This window comes from Dromaius novaehollandiae, chromosome 8, assembly GCF_036370855.1.
Source record: "Dromaius novaehollandiae isolate bDroNov1 chromosome 8, bDroNov1.hap1, whole genome shotgun sequence".
Lineage (NCBI taxonomy): Eukaryota > Metazoa > Chordata > Aves > Casuariiformes > Dromaiidae > Dromaius > Dromaius novaehollandiae.
In genome coordinates, this window is record NC_088105.1 from 19,153,918 (window position 1) to 19,177,340 (window position 23,423).

The 23,423-nt window shown below is 37.0% G+C and overlaps 1 long non-coding RNA gene across 1 annotated transcript in view; it reads left to right on the top strand.

Moving 5' to 3' along the window:
- Positions 1-23,423, top strand: part of LOC112989849 (uncharacterized) — a 60,416-nt gene that overhangs the window by 29,388 nt on the left and 7,605 nt on the right. Inside the window, exon 3 of the long non-coding RNA XR_010390169.1 lies at positions 1,013-1,070. This is a non-coding gene — a long non-coding RNA (uncharacterized LOC112989849). The remainder of the gene's footprint in view (positions 1-1,012; positions 1,071-23,423) is intronic.

Genomic DNA, 23,423 nt, shown 5'->3' on the forward strand with positions numbered 1-23,423 from the left:
ATTAAACCCAAGCTTCGGGTAAAGCATCACCTATAAAAGATAGGAAACAACGTTATGGCTTCTTGTGTGGGATCAGTCTGGCTAAATGTAGGTGTCTGCTTATGAGCTAGCTGTCTATACTCCTGTTATAGTCAGTGGAGATCTAGACTACATAATGGATGAGGCTGAGGGTGCAATTTGTATCTCCTAAGAAGTGTCCACTTTTGGATGATAATAGCTGTGTGGGAAACCAAGCAGATGAGGATGCACTGGATTAGCTTTGTAGGAGTGTAAGGCATATGAAACTTTGCTGAATAACATTCCTCGTGCTAATCTTGGTTACACTTATTCAAAATAAAGGTATTGTGAGCACTGTTAATTGGACATTTGTTATTTTCATGTGACTGTTCCTAGAATCTGAAGACCTAATGAGTTGTGATCTCATAAATAATATTAAAACTTTCCTATCTCATTGTTTTCTAACTAGTTAGACTAAAATACAGTTGCATTTATCATATCACAAGTTGAACCACTGACTGCAAATGTGCAATCACCAGTCCTAATGATATAATGCTGGTACTAATCTAGTAAATTGCATTGTTTCACAATGTGCAAAGCAAATTCAATCATCCTCTAATACATGAAACTTTCTCGTTTATCTGTTTTCACTGTGTATAACCTAATAATTTGCAGAACACATTTCTAATGACCATAATAAAAGTAGACTAGCAGTTTGGAAGAAAAATAATGTGAATTTTATGCACATCAGCTATCCACTAAACATATAAGATATCAAATATGTTTCCAGTCAATATTTCTGCTGTACTTCAAGAGTAGTAGCTTTATACTGTTTGCTAAGCATAGCAAAGTAGAAGAGGCATATGCACTGGAACACAACTATATTGGGTTCTGTTGGCTTTAATCTATCCATTGGCATTGTTATGTCAATGGATCTGTGCCAATTTAATATTGCTGGAAGATCTAGCTCTGCTACATTTATGGTATATTTTGTCTTTCATCTTTTTCTTTTTAGGAAATTTGAACATCAGGTGCATACAAGATGTAAAATTGCAATGAATATGAAGATCTGTGTGAGGACACAGTTATTGAATATCTTACAGCTTACTGTTTGTGAATTGAGACTTTTATGCATATATCCAAAGTTACAGCTGCATTTTTAATATATGTAGTGCATCTCATTTGTTAAACCAAGAAGCTCAATCTATCACAAATAAACTTTGATTAGTCTTATCCTGCTGACTGAGATCACAGAAAGTATTCAGATTTCACTAATTCTTACACAGTTCTTTAATGGCAAACCTATTTGTATGTATTATTATGGCCTTGTTTGGGAGAGACAAATTATGTCTGCTGAAGTTCCCTCAAAGGGAAAATGTAACTATGAAGTCCAAATGTACCAAGGGAAGTATGCTACTGTAAAGTAAGTCTTTTAAGACACCTTGCTGAACTTTAAATTTCTCAAATTTATCAGGATCTGGGATATTTCTTCAGTATGCATATTCAAAATTCAACCTTTAAAATTAAGTATTTTGGCATTGCATTTGACCGTTAACTTTGAATTTAATTTTCTAATTCTATATATTTTTAGAAGAAATAAGTTAATTCAGACATGGTATATTTGTATACATTATATATACTTGTACATTAAATATATCCAGATTCAGTATTTCTTTCTAGATCTGTCCTGGCATGGGTGAAATAAAATAACCCTAACTTCTATAGGTCTGTGCAGTCATACAGTTTAATCTAGAACTAGACCTAGACTGAAGTTTCATTTTGATCTCCTAGCAGCAACCATTTAAACAAATAAGTGGTACCTGCAAAGATCAGGCCCAGGTCTGAAATTTTCCAGGGTTCTGAGAGGACTTAGCACTTACTGAGCTGTTTGTAGTGTTCACTGTGTCCACTGGCCATATAACCAGTTAATCAGATAATTTTCCATTTGATGTTAGGTCCTTATTATTTTTCTTTTCTAAGTATTTTGTATTGGAATGCTAGTAGAGGAAAGGTACAGTTCAATTATAAATTATTGTCAGCTATATGGTAGCTTTCACTTAGGAAAAGAAAGGCCAAGTCCTGATTACACAAGAAACCATGCAAGATATATGTTTATTCAGTGTAGACTAGAAGTATGTGGCTTCAGAGATTAAATACCCAAAAAAGCAAAGAGGTTCTATTTTTGCCTTAAAAATGATTAGTTTGCTAATTAACTGCAATACTTAGAAAGTAAAAGGTACCAAGCAGATATCTGCAAGTAAAACCATCCAAAGTAATTAAAAATGGCTTTTAAATTATAGAATACACAAAGAAAGAAAAGAAGATTCAGCAGAATAAGAAATAAGTAGCTAGTATTAAACAAAACATGCCAGAACACAATCATTAAACAAATTATAATTCCACATAGTGTCAGACCAGCACCCTTAAATTAATTTGGGCTGATTAAATTTGCTATGAACATACATCATTACTATTTCATGAAGTACAGAACAATGCTAACATGTATATAAATGTACCTCCAAAAATCAATATATTGCCGCTAAGTACAGTGTGGGATAGAAAGACATGATTTAAGGTACAGAATGCTAATACTTTTCATTTTCCAATTATTAAAAATGTATGATCTAGACTAACTAAAGAGACTAGAAATGAAGGCCAGATCTTACTACTTGTTGTGGTGTTAATTTGTGATATGGTTTTAACTATATTAATCACATGAGGTTGTTGTCATGCCTTCAAGGAGGCTGTAATTAAAGACAAAAATAATCATGATTATTACCTATTTTTTATTAAAAGAAAGAGCAAAAAGGAAACAAAAAGGAAACGATGAGAATGGAAGCAGGCATAAAGAAGGGCTTCCACAATTTTTCCTATAACTCTTCTTTCATACACTTTTCAAAGAGATCCCACTGTGAGAAAGTCTATCAGATAGATACTCTTCTTCAAGTTAAGAAGTACCAAAAAGTTTTATTCTACAAATCAGAATGAGTGCTGTGTTATGGTATTAAACAATGTACGGGTAGGAAAATAAGTATATGAATAGGCTGTTTTCTCTAACGTAACTGCACTAAATATCTTACAGATGGGCCCTTAACAGGTATAATACCCTTAACAGTTTCATGAAACTAGAGGAAATAGTGTTATCTCTTGTTTATAAGAGGCTGTGAAAGCAGTCACCTTGAAGCAAGCAAATTAATAAAATCCATAATATTTTCTGTAATGAGCAAGATCAGTTTATGCCTTATTTCCAGGAATACATTGACTAATCAGAGAAGATGCATGAATACTTTAAAATAGCTTTTAATATTCCATCTCTGCTATAAATATTCGAATCACTTGACAATTCTTTGGCAAATATATTTCCTTAATGTTGTTGAAGCCGTGGCAATATCATCATGCTGCAAGAACAGGTTGGGCCGAGAAGTTGGATTGTGCTGTTGTTGCTTTTTCTTATGATTGCCCATGACTGTTTGCTTGAATACTTGAAATGAACAGACTGACTTAAGGTGAAATACTCCAACAATGGTGTGGTGTCTTACTTCAAAGTATAACATTTTCCTCTGTTTGGCCTCCAAGGTGAACGGTATGCTTCCTTCTGTGGCATGGATGGATTCTAATAGTTGTCTCATTAGTTTATCACCTTCACAGATTGTGTTGATGGCATGGACAGCCCATTAACTTGCTATTTCCTGGAGCATATATATATATATATATATATATATATATGTATGTAATATATATGTTTATATATATAATTATATAATATATATAATTACTTTTTTCTGAAAGAAAATTCTCAGAAAATCCATTGAATCTTTATTTCCATTGAGTAATTTACTTTCTGAGATATTACTTGAATTGCATCATAAAAGTTTAAATTTTACTTTTGATTAGTCTGAATAACCATATACTTTATGTAAAGATCTCTTAGCCCTCAAAGTAATAGTTTTAATCATTTTTAATTCTTAAAGGAAGCCTTTAAATTTAAATGTTCATTAATATTTAAATAAGTTTTTTTGTTTAAAAACTCAATGGAGTTTAATAAATATTTTCATAAAAATTGATGGATAACTAACTAATATACAGTTAACAGCAATATTTTAAAATTCCAGTATCTTACCACATTCATTATCAGTTATAACAGAAAATTACCTTTCTGTATTTATACATAAACAGCTGACTATCTACAAAACGCTGGTCTCAGTCAGATATTTTATGAGGCCTGCACTTAAAAACTGACTATTGAAAAATATTTATCACCAGGGAAAGATATTAAGAAGATAAAAACATAAGAAATACCCATATTGACATGGCAGGTATATCCTGCCATGTCAAACTTACAGTCCATCTAGACCAATAATCTGCTATATTTTGTAGCAACAGGAGATACTATCTAGGCAGAATATTGAGGTCTGGCCACTACATGCAGTTTGTTCCTTTCATAACCCTCTAGCATCCATAGCTGCTGTATTAGGGATTTTCGGCTATATCCACTCTCTTTAATCAGTGCTCATGTAATTGTCCACTCCTTAATTAGTGGAAGTCAATGCAGTGATTCCCACTGGAGATTTAAGGCTTATCAACAGATTCTTAGCTATGTTCCCACTAGAATGACAGATTTTCATTTTGAAGAGAAGGAAAGAGAAAAAAAAAAGTCCGTACAATTACTGAGAGTGAAGCCTGGCCAATATATTTTTATCAGCAGTCCAAAATAGTCACTCATGAAAGGATGCTTGTATGAATGTGCCTAAACAGCAAAAGCTCTACAGATGCACTCTGGCAAGAATTTTCTCACAGGAAATGTAATCAAAACATAAATTCTTCAGGAGATACTTTTATTAATTGGTGACTAGAGGAAGAGAAGTACTAATCTTTTTAAAACTAATCTGAGGACAGAATGAGAAGGAACAATGTGATACATATAAGCTACTCTTTTCTGGTGCTCATGGAATGTTTTAATGAAAATGTTTAGTATGAGACAAGTGAACGGGAGCCAACAGGGATGATTAATACAGAATTTCAATTTCAAGAAAAACTTTAAAATATGGGGAAATATCACCATCCTTTACAGAATTTTTGAAAGTATATCTATTGGAAAAACAGGAGTTTATTAATATTAGTATTTTATTTTGTTTCAAACCCATCCATCAGATTTTTCTGGTAATTATTCAAATACTACATGATGCTCCTTTATTAAGTTTTCTTTTGAAAACTCCAAATGAGTCTTTTGCAACTTCTCTGGTAATAACTGTAGGGTATAGCAGTTGTCCCACTTGGAAAAAAAATGTTTGTCTGCTTTGAAGAGCTTTACCACTTTACAGAGACTCCCTGAAGTTCATATGGTAAGTGGAGGAGTTTGCTGGACTCAGAAAATCTGTCTCCCAGTGGCAAAAAGTGTTTAAGCATATGGCGCTTTCTAGTGTTTTCTCATGTTATGGTTTCCATGAGGTTGTACTGGAGGAGAGAGATGAAGTGATAGAAGCTCACAAGAGAAGCAGCATTTAAAAGGAAAGATTTTTCATTGTATCAGATGGTATAACTGAAAGAAATGAACAAGGTTTGGGCCACAACCCCCCTTTTTCCAACCTAAAACAGAATTCTGCAGTTTCATGAGCATTTCAGTGACAGTTCTAACTTGAAAAGCCTCTTTACATGTCACCCCATCCCTACCCCACCCCCAGGGCATCCTGCAGCTGGTTAGATGTGCACCACGCTGGGGAAATGATCTGGGAAAAAATAACTAGTGTTTATGCTTAGGCTGCTCAGTACAGGCTATGAGAAATTGCTCTGTGTTGAGCTGCATTTTGTCAGCCAGCAGATCAGTTCCTGAGAGCAGTTAGCATCCATAAGACAGAGGAAAGTATTAGCAAGAAGGGAAAGAAGGAAAGATGCTAAGCTCCACTGGTGTTTAAATGTTTTCAGAGTCTGTTTATGAACTCTTCTTTCTTAGGAGACATACAAGATATTAGATGTCCAACAGCGGGATTACTTAACATATATGGCCAAAATCCTATTAGATTTAAGTTAAGGACCCAGTGGAGTGAGCAGAAGCAAGAGCTGGATAAAAACAAATCAAACTCCAAGTGCCTCAGTGCTTGAGTATCCTACTAATGTCAAATACATCAGTATTTGCTGAACTGTTGCTTAAATCCAACTCTTTCCAACGAGTGCTGGAGTTTCAAATTAGGTCTTAACAGTTGTCCCTATTGTTCTAAAGAGGAGGTTTACAACTGACTAGCAACTGATCCTCATGAAAGCTTATTATTTTTAGTAGTTGTAGTATCTAGCTGGTAAGCTGCTTAAGCTGGAATGACTGTTGAACAAAATATTTGTCAAACTGTGGACTGTGTATAAGCTAGAGGCAGAACATTTCCATTCCCCTGAAAGGTTCACCTGGATTCTCAGAAGAGTGGTCTGTGTGACCATATAGACTTATTTCATTTTTCAGCTATTCTTTGTACCTTAAGATACTCTTATTTCCATTCCTAAATTCATTTTTATGCATAGGTACGTGGTGGCAATTTAAAAGAAATGCGTAGGTGACTTTACATGGACGGATGCAATACATGTGGAAAGGAGCCAAAATCAGTCAAGCAATATTCTTAATGCAGTCTCATATAGAGTACATATTCATGCAAGAAATTTGTGACAGAAACAATACATCTTATCCAAGTCTTAGAGTTATAAATACATGCTCCTTCTTTCAGCCACAGGAAATGTCAAAGTTGTCAGTTCCCAGCACAAAGACATTCAGAAATTTATAAATATCTGTATGCAACATTTGCCTTTACAAATGTACATCCCATTCAGGAGTCGACTCAAGAAGGTGGGATTAATAATCACCTCCAAGCATCAACACAGTATGTCCTAGTAAACTGGACCATACTGACCACAAGCAAATGTATACTAAAGGTAACTATTTGTTCAGACACAGAAACTAAATAATTCAGCATCAGCTCAACTGAGGATTAAGCTCATAAGCTCACATATGCTTATCATTTCCTGAGTTGAAACCTAATCTTTTAATCTATGGCAAATGGAAATGTCTGAAAAAAGTGACGTCTTCCCATTATTCCAGATTCATATAAATAGTTCTGTCCTTTTCTGAGTGTTCAGAACAGATTATGCAAACAAATTCTCAGAAGAGGGATACGATGCATGATTTCCTTGCAGAAGATTAAGCTGAATGGAGGCTGAAAGACAAAAATAAGGCTCTATTCTTGTGCAGACTTGAAAGAATCAAGTGAATCCAGGGTTGTATGGGAACTGTTCTCATTTGCTTACTAAAGTCCATTTAGTACGAGAGAGTATGTCTGTCATTCCACTCTGAATTGATGATGTTCAGTGGAGTAAGTCCCCCCTGCAAACCCTGCAGGAAGACGTCAGAAAAGGAGTTCTGACTATTGCAGGTATTCTCTAACACTCACTTCAAGTCAGCTGCTTCCATGAATACCTAACAGACCCATCTTCTATTAGAGGAAGCATATGCAAAATGGCTGAGAGCACAGAATTTGCTGTGGAATATGACTAAACAACTTTTCAGTTATTTATTTCAGTTTTGCACAGCTCCAGTTAATAAGAAGCAGAAACACTTTCATTAATACTTGATCTGTTCCGGAAAGATAAAAGTAATACTGAAAAAGTCATTAAGAAGAGCCCAAACTCCTTCCTGCTTAGCTCTTGTAAAACCAGAATACTTTAACAGATATAAGATGATTTGCTTGGTATTTGCACTGTAAGAAGAAAAACAACCTCCTGTCCCTGCTTCTCCACCCCTTTTCTCCTCACTGCTAAATTTGAGTAGGGTTTTTTTTCCTGATGTTTCTAGGCTTGAGACATTGCTATTCTCTAAAAGATTGTTAAATTGTGCTAGTGCCGTAATTCAGCATGACAGCATAAGCTGGCAGTGTGATGAATCATCCAGTGACAAGTCAAGCCTCACAGTTTGGAAAAGATAAGTCTTACTAAAAAGCGTCATGACAACGTGTTTTCCAATCAAAAGGCATTCAGCACAATCACAGCTTAGAAGGTATTTTTGCTGGGATATTCATACCCCCAGAGTCTTCCTTTGGGTATTTTGGTATTTTCATACCCATCTGGTTTATTCATGTCTGTGTTTCAGAATGCCATCATTTAGTCATGACAGGTCTCACCTGATACTTAAAATCATAGAGCTGAAATAAAGAATCCATTTTAACTATCTTTTGGAGTCAATCAAATACACTGTAAGTTGAGACAATGTTAGCAGTGTCTTCCAGATAAGTAGTAACAGCATAGCATCATCTGCAATGTTGTTTTGTCTACTTACTTCAAGCTTCGACTAATTCAGAGGCATCAGAAACAAAAGAAACATTGCTTTATGTTCTTATTTCCCCTGTAAGAAGGAAGAGATAAGAACTAAACATGTGAACTCCATGGCTCAATATTAGAGTCATTCTCAGTCAAATTAGCCTGAGACTCAGAAGTTCACAAATCCTCGTTAAAAGTGATTTTAAAATACGGCAACATCAGAAAAGCAAAGTTGCCATATTCCTCTTGCCTTGGAAGTTGTGATAAGGCTTAAAAGAGTCTTGCAGTTATAAGACTAAACATCTACCTTGAAACTACACCCTACATTGCAAAAGCACAATAATCATTTCTGTTGGGCGAATGCTATTTCCTCTCTTCAGAGTTAAAGAAGTCTGTGATATTCAGGCACGTAACCATTAGAGGTCACTATTAACAGGGAAATGCAAGACATCCCCAGAGTAAAGTGAGACAGGGTTAATCTGGGGCTATCCGGCCTCAGCAGGCCAGATTTTGGGGCTGGTCTCTGGGCTGTGTTTGAGGAGCGAGTCGCCAAGCTGCAAGGAGGCCGAGCAGATTCCCTCCCAGAGCATGCACTGTCGGCATCCGTGGGGGCTGAAGGGGTTCAGAGCCACATCCACCCACTGCACTGTTAACTTGTTGGGAGTTTATTTTAATATAAATAGAGAAAAAGGAATTTACTTCCAGTACTTGATCTAGATTAACCTTTGACTGTACTCTCAAACACTGCCTTTGTGATTATCTGAGCAAATTGACACAAGCAGGGGTGCAGCAAGGATGAGTTCCAGTAGGTTTGTATTGTTTATTCTTCTAGTTTCTCGTATTTAATGTTTGAAACCTGCAATTTGTGAGGCTTTTAACTTTGCTAGAGTCAGTTAGTTGCTGTTCTCTACGTAAATTTGCACAGCTCATGCAGTCCAGGAGGTTAGCAATATTACTGCTCTGGAAAGAAAAGTGGGGAGGGGGGGAGGAAAAGAAAAAGCAAAGATACAGCTGAGAGCTGAAGTAACAAAGAACTCATCTTTAGGACTTCATTCAGCTGAAGAGGAGGTGGAGGGGACCTGCTTTACCACTAATGTTACTAAACTATTTTAACACTGAAGGCAATCTGTCATTTTGTGTAAATTCTCTTCTGCTTCTATAAACACAGCCGTAATCAATTAAAGACCTACTTGTGAAGGAGCTATTGTGTGCAGCTCCATTCAGACATTGCTGAGTTGTCTTTTAGACAGCCTGTGGGGAAACACTGGTAAGGTGATGGGAAAGTTCAAAGTGCCTAACTTCTCAATGTGGATTTTGTTATTGAGACTTTTTTTTTCTCTGTTTTTTTCCAAATTGCTTATCATAGCCAGGGTGGAAAATGGGTGATATCTCTATATGCATTTAACATTTTTATCATGTTCTGATTGGGAGGTTCTGCAAATATTTTAAATGATTCTGCAGGGTAATGGCAGCAAATCAATTATTTGTTTGAAAGTACTGAAAGAACAAACAAATCCTATAGAAACTATACATATATACATATGTATATATATTTATAATTATGCATGTGGGCCTAGTTCTCCTCTGACCCAAGGCGGACACCAGTCTAATGCAATTTCCTTCAGTAAAATTTATTGTGATTTACAATAGTGTGAAGATGAGAATTAGTTCCAGTTTGACACACAGCCCCTTCAGAAAGTCAGAGTTCGATTTCCTATTGAAAGAAACAGTCAAACAGATCATTCTGACTCAAATTAGGCCATTATTTTTATTATCTCTCTCTTGCCTTTGATCACCTGTAACTTCAAAGTCCGTGAATGTTACCAATCTTGGCTGAAGCAAAAAAAAAAATAAACAAGAAAACGTGAAGGAAATTTTATCTTTGTTAGTTTATCTGTTTTGTTTTGCTCAGTGAAGGAAAAAGTAACATTAAACAGACAAGTGTATATCAGGAGACCAAGTCCTTACCTATGTTTTAGCAGCTTTTTTTTTCCCCCGAACATCATCATGTGTTTTGGGAACATGAGTGAGGATAAAAGAAATGGAAGAAAAATGGAGTTAAAATTGCTTCTCCCATTCTTCAGGTTTCATTTAAGAATAATTGTCATGAGGTAATTTTAAAAATAGGCCCTATTAAAAAAAAGAGAGAGAGAGAGAGAGAGAATTTAGAGATACTTGTGGGAAGAAAATGAAAGAACAGGACAATTCTTTCTGTAGAAGCTGTACTTCATTGGGCTTTCTTCAATATTTGCTTTTGGATCCATTGTCCATCTCCACTGGACAGTCTGGTGCAGGTAAGAGTCCCACAGAAAAATATATTTGTGTGACTCTCCAGAAATTCTTCCATACTGTCTAAGGACTCAAGAATGACAGTGTCTTTTTCCAGGAAAATTTACTTCAAACGTTCATTAGGCCAAACAATGTTTTGGCATATCATAAATTATTTTGAAGAGATGGTAAAAAAAGAGGGAAAGTGGGGGGATCATAATGACATTCTATTTCATAGAAATACAGTAAAATTAAAAATCACAGATCTGACCAATATACTTATCTTACAGAGCCTTAGCATCTACGAATCAGAAGGAAAATGAACATCAGCTTTTCCTAGGGGACTCAGGGTAGACTGAAGCCCAGTCGTGTGTTATGCCAGTGCTAGCCAACAAACTTTCTAAACTTCATTTTTCTTTGAGTGACAGCTTTTTGGAAGTTATACAGGACGGCCTTGGTGCATAGACCAGGCACTCTGTAGATGAGTCAGGACACCTTAACTAAATCCATTCATTACCCTGTCCCCACTGGGACAGGCAAAAGCTGCCAATTTGATGTTGGTAACGTGGATGCTGCATTAGGGAATTGGCTAAGCCTGCCAGAATTCATTCCTGAACTTTAGCAGCCACAAAAGAGTATTTCTCTGTCGTCTGTAGTTGATTCAGTGCCAGGTCCCAAAAGGACAAGCTTCCTTTTGTGTGCCATCTATACCAGGGTCTAGGGACAAACAGTGCTACAACTTTTTTTTTAACTAGATCACAGGAAATATCTTTAAAAAGGAGAGAAAAAAATCCAAAATGTCATAAATTATACTCCTGACTTTTTTGGGATACATTATTTATTAGCTTTATTACATTCTAGTCCACACTTTTCGAAAATAGTCACAGTCAGTGTATTATAACCTGAGTATTTAATGTCAATAAAATGTTGCCGTTTTGAGATTAAATGAGGTCCGAAGCGAAAACAGAGAAGAAATGTATTTGTATAAAAAATAAAATTTCCAGAGCTTCGGCTCACTGAGCACAGTACTTATTATCATCAGTTCATATTCAGGTCAGATTCCTCCCTTTCAAAAACAGGTTGAAAACCCTTTGAAGACTTCTCCCCTCTTCCCCTCACCCAAGCTGGTTACAAATTTACTAATATTATTCATCATTACTTTGTGTTTCACATTTGCATGTTCTGCATCTCCTGTGTCATGCATTAAAGATTTCATGACACTGGATCAGATGCTCCTAGCAAGGTCTATGAAATGTTAGGCACTGTATTAGCAGCATCAGTCCGCTCTGGCAGCATTCCCAACTCACTCGGTAGAAAGTGTCCCAGAAATTTAACTGGTTGGACTGTAAGATAGTAAAACTGTTGGCCAGTGCCGGTAGATTCTTGTAAGAATGGCTTGCTTATGTACTTGTGTTTCAAACGATTCTAAAAATACCATTCTCTCAGCTTCTTTTCCCAATTCTTACCTCAGAAGTGACTTTTAATTTGCTTTAAACACACATCCTCTATCTGATCTTGGATACATTCACTGTACTTTTCCCTTGTATTCTCATACAAGTATATTCTATTAGAAACTGTTTCCAAAATGCTCATTAAACCTGCAAGCTTACTCACATGAAAGCACACAAGTGCCATAAATGCTTAGGACAGAAGCAAGAACAGAGAAACCTGTGTCTGGAGGGCTAATCATAGTTCAAACCTAATGGTTTCAGTGGTGAAACCTTCCTTCTCCTTCCCACCAGCTCAGCAGGAGTAAGCAAAAGAACCCAGAAAGGGTGAGGCCCCGTCACTGTAACGGCTCAGATCTGGAATGAATGTGCCACAGCTTTCACCTACTAACTGCAAGGCCTTCTCAGGCAGACTCCAAATTCCTGCTGAAATGAAGACTTTCTTTCCCGGACTAGGCCTGGCATTCCTGGGAAACAATGGCCCTTTTCAAGCAGCCTCTGAAATTTCACAGGTGAAGGGAACAGGGCAGTCATTTGATCCACAAGGAGCCTGTTAGCATTTTTAAAAGTGAAGACAGAGTCTATCATGGAAGCACTGGCAAAACTGGTTAGTGACAGAGAAAGGCAACCTAGGTCCACAGCTCAGGAGAGCCCTGTGAACCAGATACTACTTTGTCCTTTAGCTTATACTACAACTTTTTTTTCAAATTTTTTCAAGCGTGGGCTACCCAGCCCACAGAACTCTGGAGACAGGTCTCTGAGTTGTAGCACATGTTTTGGAACAACAGCTTTCATGCTTCCTTTAACCAGAAGTTCACTCTCAGAAAGTACAAACTGAAAGAAGCCTTTGCTAGGATACAGTGTTGTGTGAGGGAGAACCCTTAAAGGCAATATATGGATTCAGGCTTCTGAAGCATCCTTTAGTGGCCTCATTTCAAGAAAACAACCGTCTCACAGACAATGAAGTTGATCTGTTATAAAAACGTTATCAAACTCATTAGAAAAAAAGCTGCAAAGCACATTCAGAGGATTTAGGAAAGGGGTGCTGGGAGTGCTACCTCTGCTTTCATAACACATTGTCCTCACTTAGCATAAAAAAGATTGGCGTTGCAGATCTCCCCACTCTGGGTGTCCAAACGTGATAGTCTGAAGGGACACAAGGCTCTCAGTTCTGTAGAGAGAACTGCAAAAAGGCAGAAGCCTCCCAGATGATTTGGTAGGTAGGATGGTAAATATTCAGAATCAGTAGCTTTTAAGCTGGAATATATCACCAATTCTTGTTATAGGAGATTATTTTCTTCCCAAAGTTAAATAAAATATATAACCCACTTTCATTTAGTAATTGTTATGTTGCAAAGTACTTTGCTTCTAAAATTCAGAGAACATGCATTCTGTGCCTACAGCAGGTTACAAGGAATATTATGCTTATTTATCTTTTTTAGAACAGATTACCCGAATATTGAGATTCATTAAAGAGTTCAAATTTGAGCTGCTTTCTGAGAGCAGACCTGGGCGAATTAACCAGGTCATTTGATTAGCAAAAGTACAAGCAAGGGGATAATATACATTCTGGAGACAAACTAAATAATGACTAGCAAGTAAGAGATCAATATTTCCTACATGGCTGTGACCTAACTCACCCGGGGAGTGGAAAGGTGCCTTGGTTTTATTCAATGTTTACTTTGAAATAGTTATTTCCTAGTATTACAAGGGGAAGCTTGCTTCAATGTTTCCTTCACTTTCTTTGTACCATAATGAAGACTAGTGTTTCATTGCTTTTCCCCCACAATATCTCCCACTTATTACTGGCTACAGATTTATGTTAAAGTTTTTTGGAAGAATAAATGAAGAATTGTATTTTCTCAAATGTAAAGAGAAGTGAAAAATAATTAGCTTCACTTAAAGCCAGTTTAACATTATGGCCAATCTGGATTTCCATCTTGAGGCCCAGATCTGTTCTGAGGCAAAACTCTTTGACAAAATGAAGGATTTCCACTCTCTGAAACACATATCCACCATCATCTTATTCTATATTATTCTAGATATCTCTCCCTGCTCCTAGGCTTTCTCTGTACACTATACACTGTACTCACCATCAGCAAGAAATGAAACTGCATTAATATTTGCAATAGCACTTAAAACCTTGTGAAAAGCACCAAAGCTTTCCAAATTGTGAAACTAACTATTATGCCATGAAGCTGCATCCGCTTTCCTATGCTGAATCCCCTCAGCATATATTTTCCCTGGTTTTGTTTGGCTATATGAGTTGCTTGATGTGCTTCACCAAACTATAGAAACCGTTCTCTATTTACCTACATGCAAAGCTTTGCAGAAAGTGTTGTGTTGTACATACACACAGACACTAAACCTGTTAATGCTCAGTAATTCATTGCCACAGGTTACCTGGAGCAGTAAGTACCTGTGTCCAGAACCTGTTTTGGATAATTCTCAGCTGTGAACTTTTTAACTTGGAGTAATTGTTATTTCATCTTTCATTACTATCATTATGGTAATAGCTCTCCTGGTAGAAGATGGCAGAACAGAAAATGAGGTGCACTGTTGGGTAAATCTATCAGTTAAAATTGACAGAAATCATTGGTCACTTCTAGCAAGGCAAGTGGATTCCAAACTAGTAATGAGTTTGTTCAAAATCAATATTTAAATTATTTTCAAAAACTATTCAAAGTCCATACAGACCATGGAGCACAGCTATATATTTCTTCTAGACAGACTCCATAACTACTCTTTCACTATAAAAAAAGCTTTGCTATCTGAAGTTGAAATTCTGTTTTTCACAGCAGACCTATTTCTATTATTGCATTAATACGTTAACCAAAATGCACATAGTATAATTTTGTTTGCATTGTGAGTACATTATCTTGATATTTCACTACACAACAGAAAGACATACTATTAGTGCACAGAGCTTGAGGGATCACGTACAATTTTTTATAGATCAGTCTAAAATTCGATAGTGCTGATCAGTTGAAGAGATGTTCAGACTACTGTGGAGATCATCTGCAAATGGTAAAGATTTGTAAGACCCAGTTCATCTGTGCTACAGATTTATGAGTATTCCCTGAATAGTTTAGGAGTAGGCTCCGACTGAATGGGTTGCCTGAAAACGGACCAGCCTGTGAGTTGCGGGCAGAGGGAGGCAGGAGGAGAAGCTGCTGGAGAACTGCTTCTTGGGCGCACAGCGAACAAAGGAGCTCTGGAATGTGCTCGCAGGACTTGTGCTGAGGGGCTTTCGAGAGAAAGTGGGTCAGTCGTGCCACCTCCACAGCGGCTGGCACAGGGAGAAGGTTGTTTTACGCAGGAGCTCCACCCATCCTGGCAGAGAGACAGGGGTGACTGGCACAGGGAAGGACCAGCTGGTGGTCAGCTCTCCTTGGGGCAAGTCTGACTGCAAAGGCAGCATGCACTCCTCCTATTGCTGGAAACACTTGCAGAGGTATGTGAGGCAAAGGCTGGGATCAGAATATTAATTTTTTCTATTAGAGAATAGGATTTTAAAACTAAGATAGTGAGTAACACAAAGGGTTTTTGAATGAAGTGAATAGCTCTTTTGGCAGCCTTTGTCTGGAAATCCTCAACATCTTTACATCATTGTCACAGCTCCCTTTCAGTTCCCGTTCAGATTTTCTGCAAGACTCTCATTTAGTCCCAAGTTTGAACCACTGATGGCTTGTGAGCCTGAAGAAAGCAGGAGGAGGAGTACCTTACTATTTGGAGTATCATTAGTCCCATTCAGCTTCTTTATTTGTATGTGTGGAAGTTGGTTTTTGCTCATTTACTGGAACTCTGTTTCACCACACTGCTGTTTTAGTTGGCAGCATTATCCTTTTTATTAGAACAAATGCAGGACCAGAAACTGAAGAAACATAAATAGAAGGTTCACTGTAGTCTACTCTTTCCAGGGAAAATAAACATCATAGAATGTTTAAAAAAAATCCTATGGTATATCTTTCTGATTAGCAGCTAAAATCTAAATGGCTCCTTCTTATAAGCAAGACTAACCAGAAATATTATGCTGACCCTTTTTTGAAGGAAGCTATTTATGTCTTTTTCTATTCTATTCTTTTTTCCACAAGTTTCTACTACTTCAGAAGGTTAGGTTTTTTTTATATCTCTTTCTTTAATGTGGTATATTCCTGTAAAGTTCATTAATTAGAGAATGAAGTCCTTGCAGCAGGACTTTAAAAAGTAGCCTCCTGCAAGGAGGTTTCTTTTTCCTTTGCTTTTCCCTCATCTTCCTTTAAAGTAAAAGAAAAAGAGTGATTTTTTCCTTAGAAGAAGGAAAAATGTCATGCTCCATTTAGTTTTAAACCCTGAAAAGGCTGTGTTCAAGCTATAAGGCTTCATAGGAATTACAACTAACAGAAGATAAATATCATAGATGATATCAGTAATAATTCTGGCATAGTATACTGTATATTAGTGTTCTGAGGGAGACACAAATGCCTCTCTGTTAGCAGCCACTTTGGATATTTTCCTTCACTGCAGTACCCAAGACAAGCTATTCTCACTTTTGAGTGCCAACCACTAGACATGGGCTAAATTGGTAGTACCCGTTACCTGTAAAGAGTACCAAAATAGCCACCTGAGACATGAGCCACATGGAACCTGAAAAAGCCAGGGCTGAGTGTTTGCTGCTCAGACCCAAAATGTGCCCTCCCTTCTGCCTCAGCCCTTCCCATCTCTTGGAAGAGTAAATAGGGCCATTCATGCAACAGAGACAGAGAAAGAATTTTGAAAGTTATAAAAATCTCCTAGTATGTAATGATACCTCCTACAGTACTAACCACCATCCTAATGATGAAAAAGCTACACCCCTGCATGGCAAACTCACATCCTTTTTACTGTATATTACTTTTTATCCTTCCATGAGGTTTAAAGTCAGTGGAAAGACTCCCATTTAATCTAGTTACCATTGGATTTCTGCCATCGTGTTTAGAGCTTAAACATATATAGGCATTTTTCAAACACAGAACTAAAACATTCCATCAGTGCCTTGCACTTTCATTGTCCCTCTCCCTTCCTCTTTGGATACTATTTAATGTGTTGCTCTAGAAGCTCTTTGGATCAGGGGATAGTGTCTCCCTGCACGTGTATGTAGGCAGCGCTAGGCTTATTGTGAACAGTGCCAAAAATTTTAATAGTATACTATCCTGCAGAAATGCCTAGTCTGAGATTATATCAGCCAAAGCCTGGTATCTGTCTCACATGTGGGCTTGTTGGGGTTGGTATAACATTTTGGCCACAACGAACAGAGAAAGACTCTGCTCACAAGATCAGCTCTCTTTGTACTGAGATGCTTAAAGCCTAAAATATCTTACTACTTTTCCCTTACTCTTCCTCTCAGTACTCTTTTCTTCTTTTCCTCTTTGGAAGCCATGCAAGAAATCAAGCCAGGAGTAGGGAGTAATTATGGTCTTGTTAATGGTTTGCAAATGTTGCTGAATATTTTCAGCTCTTGCAAAACTAGAATCTAGATGATCTCTAGAAGAAAACACAGGATTGGAGGTATTCTTTCAGTCCTTAGCAAGAATAATTGCTCTAGTTCAGAAAATATGTTTTTAGGGGGAGGAATATTAGTACTCTCTCTCAGCAGGTGTTATATTTATATCCCCACCATGGCAGAGGGTGGGAGAGGTATGAGAACGTACAGTGGCTCTTTGAGCGAGCACTATGGGAGTGAAATGTAGTAGTCAGGAGCAGGGAAGGGAGGAGAAGGGAAGGGAAATGATTGCTTCCTATCATGCCCTCAACATAAAGCCAGGGTAGACGTTATCTAGCATATATATAGGTTTGCTTTCAAAGATAACTTTTCAACAGGTGTGAGTATTTGGGCTTTGTTGACTAATTCTCATCTAGTTTTGCATTAGTAACTAACAAGTGGATGCCTATCTCATGATCAGGCATTAGATATGAAGACTTGCAAAAAACAATCCCCCAAAAACAACAACATGAAAAAGAAAAAGGATTTGGTCAGTCTGAGTTCTGTTGGTAACCCAAGGAAATCTGTTAGAGGATGTAATTAGCAATTACAGCCTGCCCAAACAGTAGGCCAAGAAAGAACAAGCAGGACATAGCTGATCCACAGAGCAGTTTACATCTGTTCCAAGCAAACAACATCAGACTAAAATCCTTTTATCCTTCTGCAGGAATGAAATACATAAATAATCTCTGAATCAACTTAAAATGTAAAACATTCTTAATTTATTACAAAAGCTCAAGGACATTTTGACTGAACTTCATTCTTTGTCGACAGCAGAAACTGCTGTATTAGAGCCTCTCTCTTCTCAAAAAAGCTAGTATAAAATTTAATTATGATGAAACTACAGGGAAACTTGCATTACTGTCCAGGAAAATAAGGATTTAGAATGCATATTATATTGTCAATCATGTTTTTAGTAGAAATATACCAGTAACAGCTTAGTAAATGACAATCAAATACTACATTAATTGCTAGTTACATAAAACAAGTAATGCATTTTCCAAAGAATGACAAAGGTACGTGATAAAATATTAATGGGATTTCAAATTGTGATCAGTCAAACACCAAACTAGAGAGTTCTGTAAATTCCATCATCCCGATAATCAAATACAATCCTAACATCCAACATTCTGCTTTTAGAAAACAAACAAGTAATCTTTTGTTAAAGCTAAAGTATTTCAAGGTTGAAGAGTAAAGAATTAAAAAGCACACAAATATATTTTAATTGCTGTGGAAGGCATCTGTTTCATTTTTGCTTTGTACAATAGAAGTAATTCCACAGAAGTTAGCAGAGTTATATCTGATTGAAATTTGTGCAAGGTCAAATGCAAGTTTTATCTTCATGGAGTTTATAAACTGTTTCTTTAAATAAATTTGTGATGTTGTTTAAATGGAGTAAGTAAAGCATCCCAGAGTAAGAATTTTGGAGTGAGAAGACTCATTTAAAAGGAACAAAAAATATTCACCAAACAAAATTTGTATCTAATGTTTTCATTGAAACTTATGGTTAAACAATAACTCTGTAGTGCAAGGAGTTATGATGCTTTAGTAAGATAATGCGTGTGGCAATTCTTTCTGATCTTCTCCTAAAAATGAAGCAATACCTAATTAGAGTTTTCAAATAAGGGTTTTCTATGTAGTAGATTGTTCCCTAAGATTTATATAATTATTATTCTTACCATGCAATTTCATCTGTTTCATATTACATATGACGTGAATTTGATGACATCAGCCATGAATCAACAATTAACACTGCTTTTAAATAGTTAATATTACATTAATACTGTATGGCAAGGTTGCTATAATTATATAACAGATTATGCCTTTTAAAGGAAACATTGCATTAAGGAGTGGGAGTATTATTCAACTCTGGAAAATATCTTCTGAAGTTCTAGAGACCAGGAATAGTCTCCATGAAATAAAGCCTTATGCAAATAAGGCTAGAAGTTTTCTTCTCACTCACATGAATCCCAGCTTGATTACATCAGGTCTCAATGCATATCATCTATATTAAGAAAAGTAAGGCAGTTGGTTTCCAATGATGTATGTAAGAAGCAGGTCTTTAGCTTGATGCAAAACCTACTCTGTCTTTGGGGCTCTTCTTTTGACTCAGGTCAAGGAGGTCAGGAGTCAGTACAGCATGTTACATTCACTGCCAAATAAATTTCAACTATGAGAGCTGCAAAAAACAAAATATCCTGGTGCTATCAAAGCAAATGAAAATTGAAGCATTGCATATCTTTTAACTAATAGGAAATAGAGATGTTTTAACATAGCACATTTGAAAAAGAACATATCATCATTCTAACCTAATGACCACGTTTATAATCACTGTCACTCATTAAAAACTACGGTTATTCTACTGAAAACATACTGTCAGTAGAATCAGCGCTTCAGGCACAAGTAATGACCATATTCATTTTAATGAAGCACTTTAAGACTGAAGAAGTTGATTGTTCCCTAAAACAACATATCTCAAACTTTGAAGCGATCTTTTGAAGGAAATTAACTAAAGAAAAACCTTAAACACATCTCAGTTTCTTAAACATTCACAGAAATCTCCATACTTCTGGAAATATAATTAAAACAACAATAAAGCTGAAACAAATTAGTGCTAACAGCATTAATGCTAAAGGCTATTTAAGCAACAAGAGCTCAGATTGAAACATTTGATGTACATAATTATTAATACAGACTTTAATACATGATGAGAACCATAATTTCTTGACTACCTACCAGGAGAATATTGTTCTCTGCAGCAATGTTTCTCTACATGGGCAATTTATCTTAGCCTGGGATTTGTGAAAACATGCAGTATGCATATCTACCATGCAACATTATTAAAACGAAAAGATTATATGATCTGTAAATGTGCTAAACTAAATTCCAGTATTTTATCACAACTTTCCCCAGCGCTGCATTCTTGGCAGTCTTGCGATCCTACAGCACTGGGTGAAGGAGGCAGGAGCCCTCTGTTGCTAGTGCTACAGGGAAGCAGTGGTCAGAACAGCTATGGTCTGGGCATGGATGCTTGTGCCTGTGTCACTGGCAGAAGCTGTAGGTGACTTAGCAGTGGGCAGCTCCCAGAAAGACTGGGGAGTATTCAAGGGTGGTTTCTCGGCAGCAGCATAATCTGGGAAGATTACATCTGGGAGAGCTTAAAGCATGGAAGTTCCCTCAGCAAAACCTTGCATGGAGGGTAAAAAAGTGAAGTCTATACTGGTGAAACACCTGGCTTTTATGGTATGGAACTGGATGAGCTAGGCTGAAGTTATATTAACGTTCAAATGGCCACACGCAAATCTGGGTGGGTGGGAGAGGACATGGACAAGGAGAAAAATCTCAGGGTTTGTGTAAAACAAAATAATTTCAGCTGTGATACTTCATACTTACACTGTATCCAAGGTTAACAAAACATTTTATAAATTAAAAGCAATATTCCTTTTTATGGTGAAAGAAACTGAGGCACAGAGATTGATATTTGAAAATACAGTATCTGATAGTTCTCTATTTAAGCAGCTAAGCTGATGTAATTTTCGGAAGTCCAAAGTACTGAACATGAAAAACTACTAATTTGAAACCTGTGTTATCTCTGGTTTCTTCACATGTCTAAATATCAAATAATTTACTAGCTTCCCAACCGTACATTTGGCACAGTTAAGGCATTGTAATTCAAAGTTTTGGCCAATCTGTCTTCTCCAGGATAAAACAGCTAGTCTGAATCAGAAGTAGGAATAGGAGCAATGCCCCTTTATTGCTATTTTCTGGTGTTATTCTTTTGACTATTCTACATTAGTCTCTGTAGAAGATCCTTTAAGCATTCATCTAACATATGTACCTGAGAGCTAATGGGATTCTCCAAATCATATTTGGACATCACCTCTAAGAACTACTGAAAACTGCAGAAGAGCATGTGCCTAAAAGCCTTGATCTCATCCACACTGAAAATTCACAAAGGCTTTTATGTCTGACTTAAAAAGAAAAAAAAGTGGGTAAGGGGAAAATACTGGATGTCTGTTTGACCTCTGAAACCAGTGGCATTGTTGACTCAAATTCTTTGAAGTATGAAATTAAGGAGCAAATGCCAGGCCATAAGTTTTACTTGAAGGAGGACTACAGCAGTTTGGGTAGCCCATATTCATTCCCCTTCTTTCCCCTTGTTCACAGGTACATAGCAGCCTCCCATCCCAAGAGGGGAGGCCAAAACCTGCTTTTCTCAAAGAGAAGCAGGATTTACCCCAGCCTCCTCTGGTCTTGCAAAGTCCATTCAAAACCCTTCAAACATTTTACCTCCATAGAGCCTGGTGAACAGGGAAATTGTGTGTCTCTAGATTCTCTGTTCTCCAAGCTTGTAAGGGAAAGTAGAGCAAATCAAATACTGCTTTAGGCAGTATTAGTTTATGATGTATCCCATTCAATAGGGAATTTCCCTCAGGGAGCACTCTGTGGGCAGCCCAAATTGTAGAAAACTTTAGACTCTTGTTCCTCTATAAAATTCACAGCTGGGTTTTTAGAGGCTTCTGTGATAACACTGCAGCAGAGCTGGAACACTGAGTCCTGGTAGCTGGAGACAGGAGTGTAAATTGGCATAGATGGGATCAGAAAACTCCTTTAAAATACATTTTGAAAGTCATAGGCTCCCTCCCACACCTTCATCCCCTCCTCTACTTAATTCGGTTTATGAAAGTCATAGGCCTAAATCAAAGAAAGCACGGATTTTGCTATGCAGTGTAATAAATGGCTTAACTGAGCACACTAGTCCCGCAGCACAGTTAGTGCATGGCTGTGAGCTACTAGCCAGTCCACAGCGGAGGAGCTGGAAATGCACGGACACTCACAGATGGTAGATCGGTAGCTTGTAGATTCACCTGCTTTTACTGCTAGGATTAAAAAGTGGAATAGGTACACATCTGTAACTAAACTTCCAACAGAGAAAATTACTAAGAGTTCAGAGAGTATCATGGTAAAAAGGACTGTCTAAAAGGAGAGATAGGCATCAAGAATGCTTATACAGTGCAGGACGCTGAATGGACTTTCACCCTCCGCGCTCCTGTGCTGAATGGGCCCATTAAGGGAACGAGCTGGAAGCCACATCCAAAGCCTGCTTTGATGTGGCCAACAGAAAGATTCCAGTTCACTTCTATGGGCATTTGAGCAAGCCTCAACAACTGTTAAAAATCATGGATGTGAGTTGTTTTCAGTTTGATTACTAGTTGAAAATCTGCAGATCACAAGCCTTGTTCTGTGCGCTTATAAGTTACTTATAATTTCCATGCCTCATCAATCTTTCATTTTCAATTTTAAAAACCGTGCAGACCTCTTTCTCTCAATCTGTATGTGATACCTCCAGTTAGAGATGGACACAAACACCACGTAGATGAGGTAGGACATCAGGCCTACCCTGCTGTCCAAAGTATTCGTGGGGACATACTATGGGTGTTAATTTTTGGTTATCAGTAAACTCTCCAAAGGCATAAATTTCAGATCAATATAACCAGAAAGCAGAAAATCACACCACAATCCTATATTTCTTATAATTTTGCTAAATAAATTTTTAGTGATTTGAATGTAGAGGTAAAATCACAGTGATGCTAAAAAGCTTCAGCCAAATTTCAATTGCACAGCTTAGTAGTCTATACCTTTATAAATACTATACATTTTTTAAATCATAAATGCTGGAAGGGAATAAATATTACTGAATGAAGATATTTCATATATTTCATAATGAAAAAGGCTTAGCATAAAGTCCTTGTACTGTCTTCAGTTGTGTCTGTTCTGATTTTCCTCTGTAGAAGATAACACACAATTGTCAGCGCACAGGCACACACATGCGTATACACACACAGCACGAGTGGATACTAAATAAACAGTCCTATAGAGAGGGAGTACAATATTTCACTGACTGTAGAATGAAGCACAAT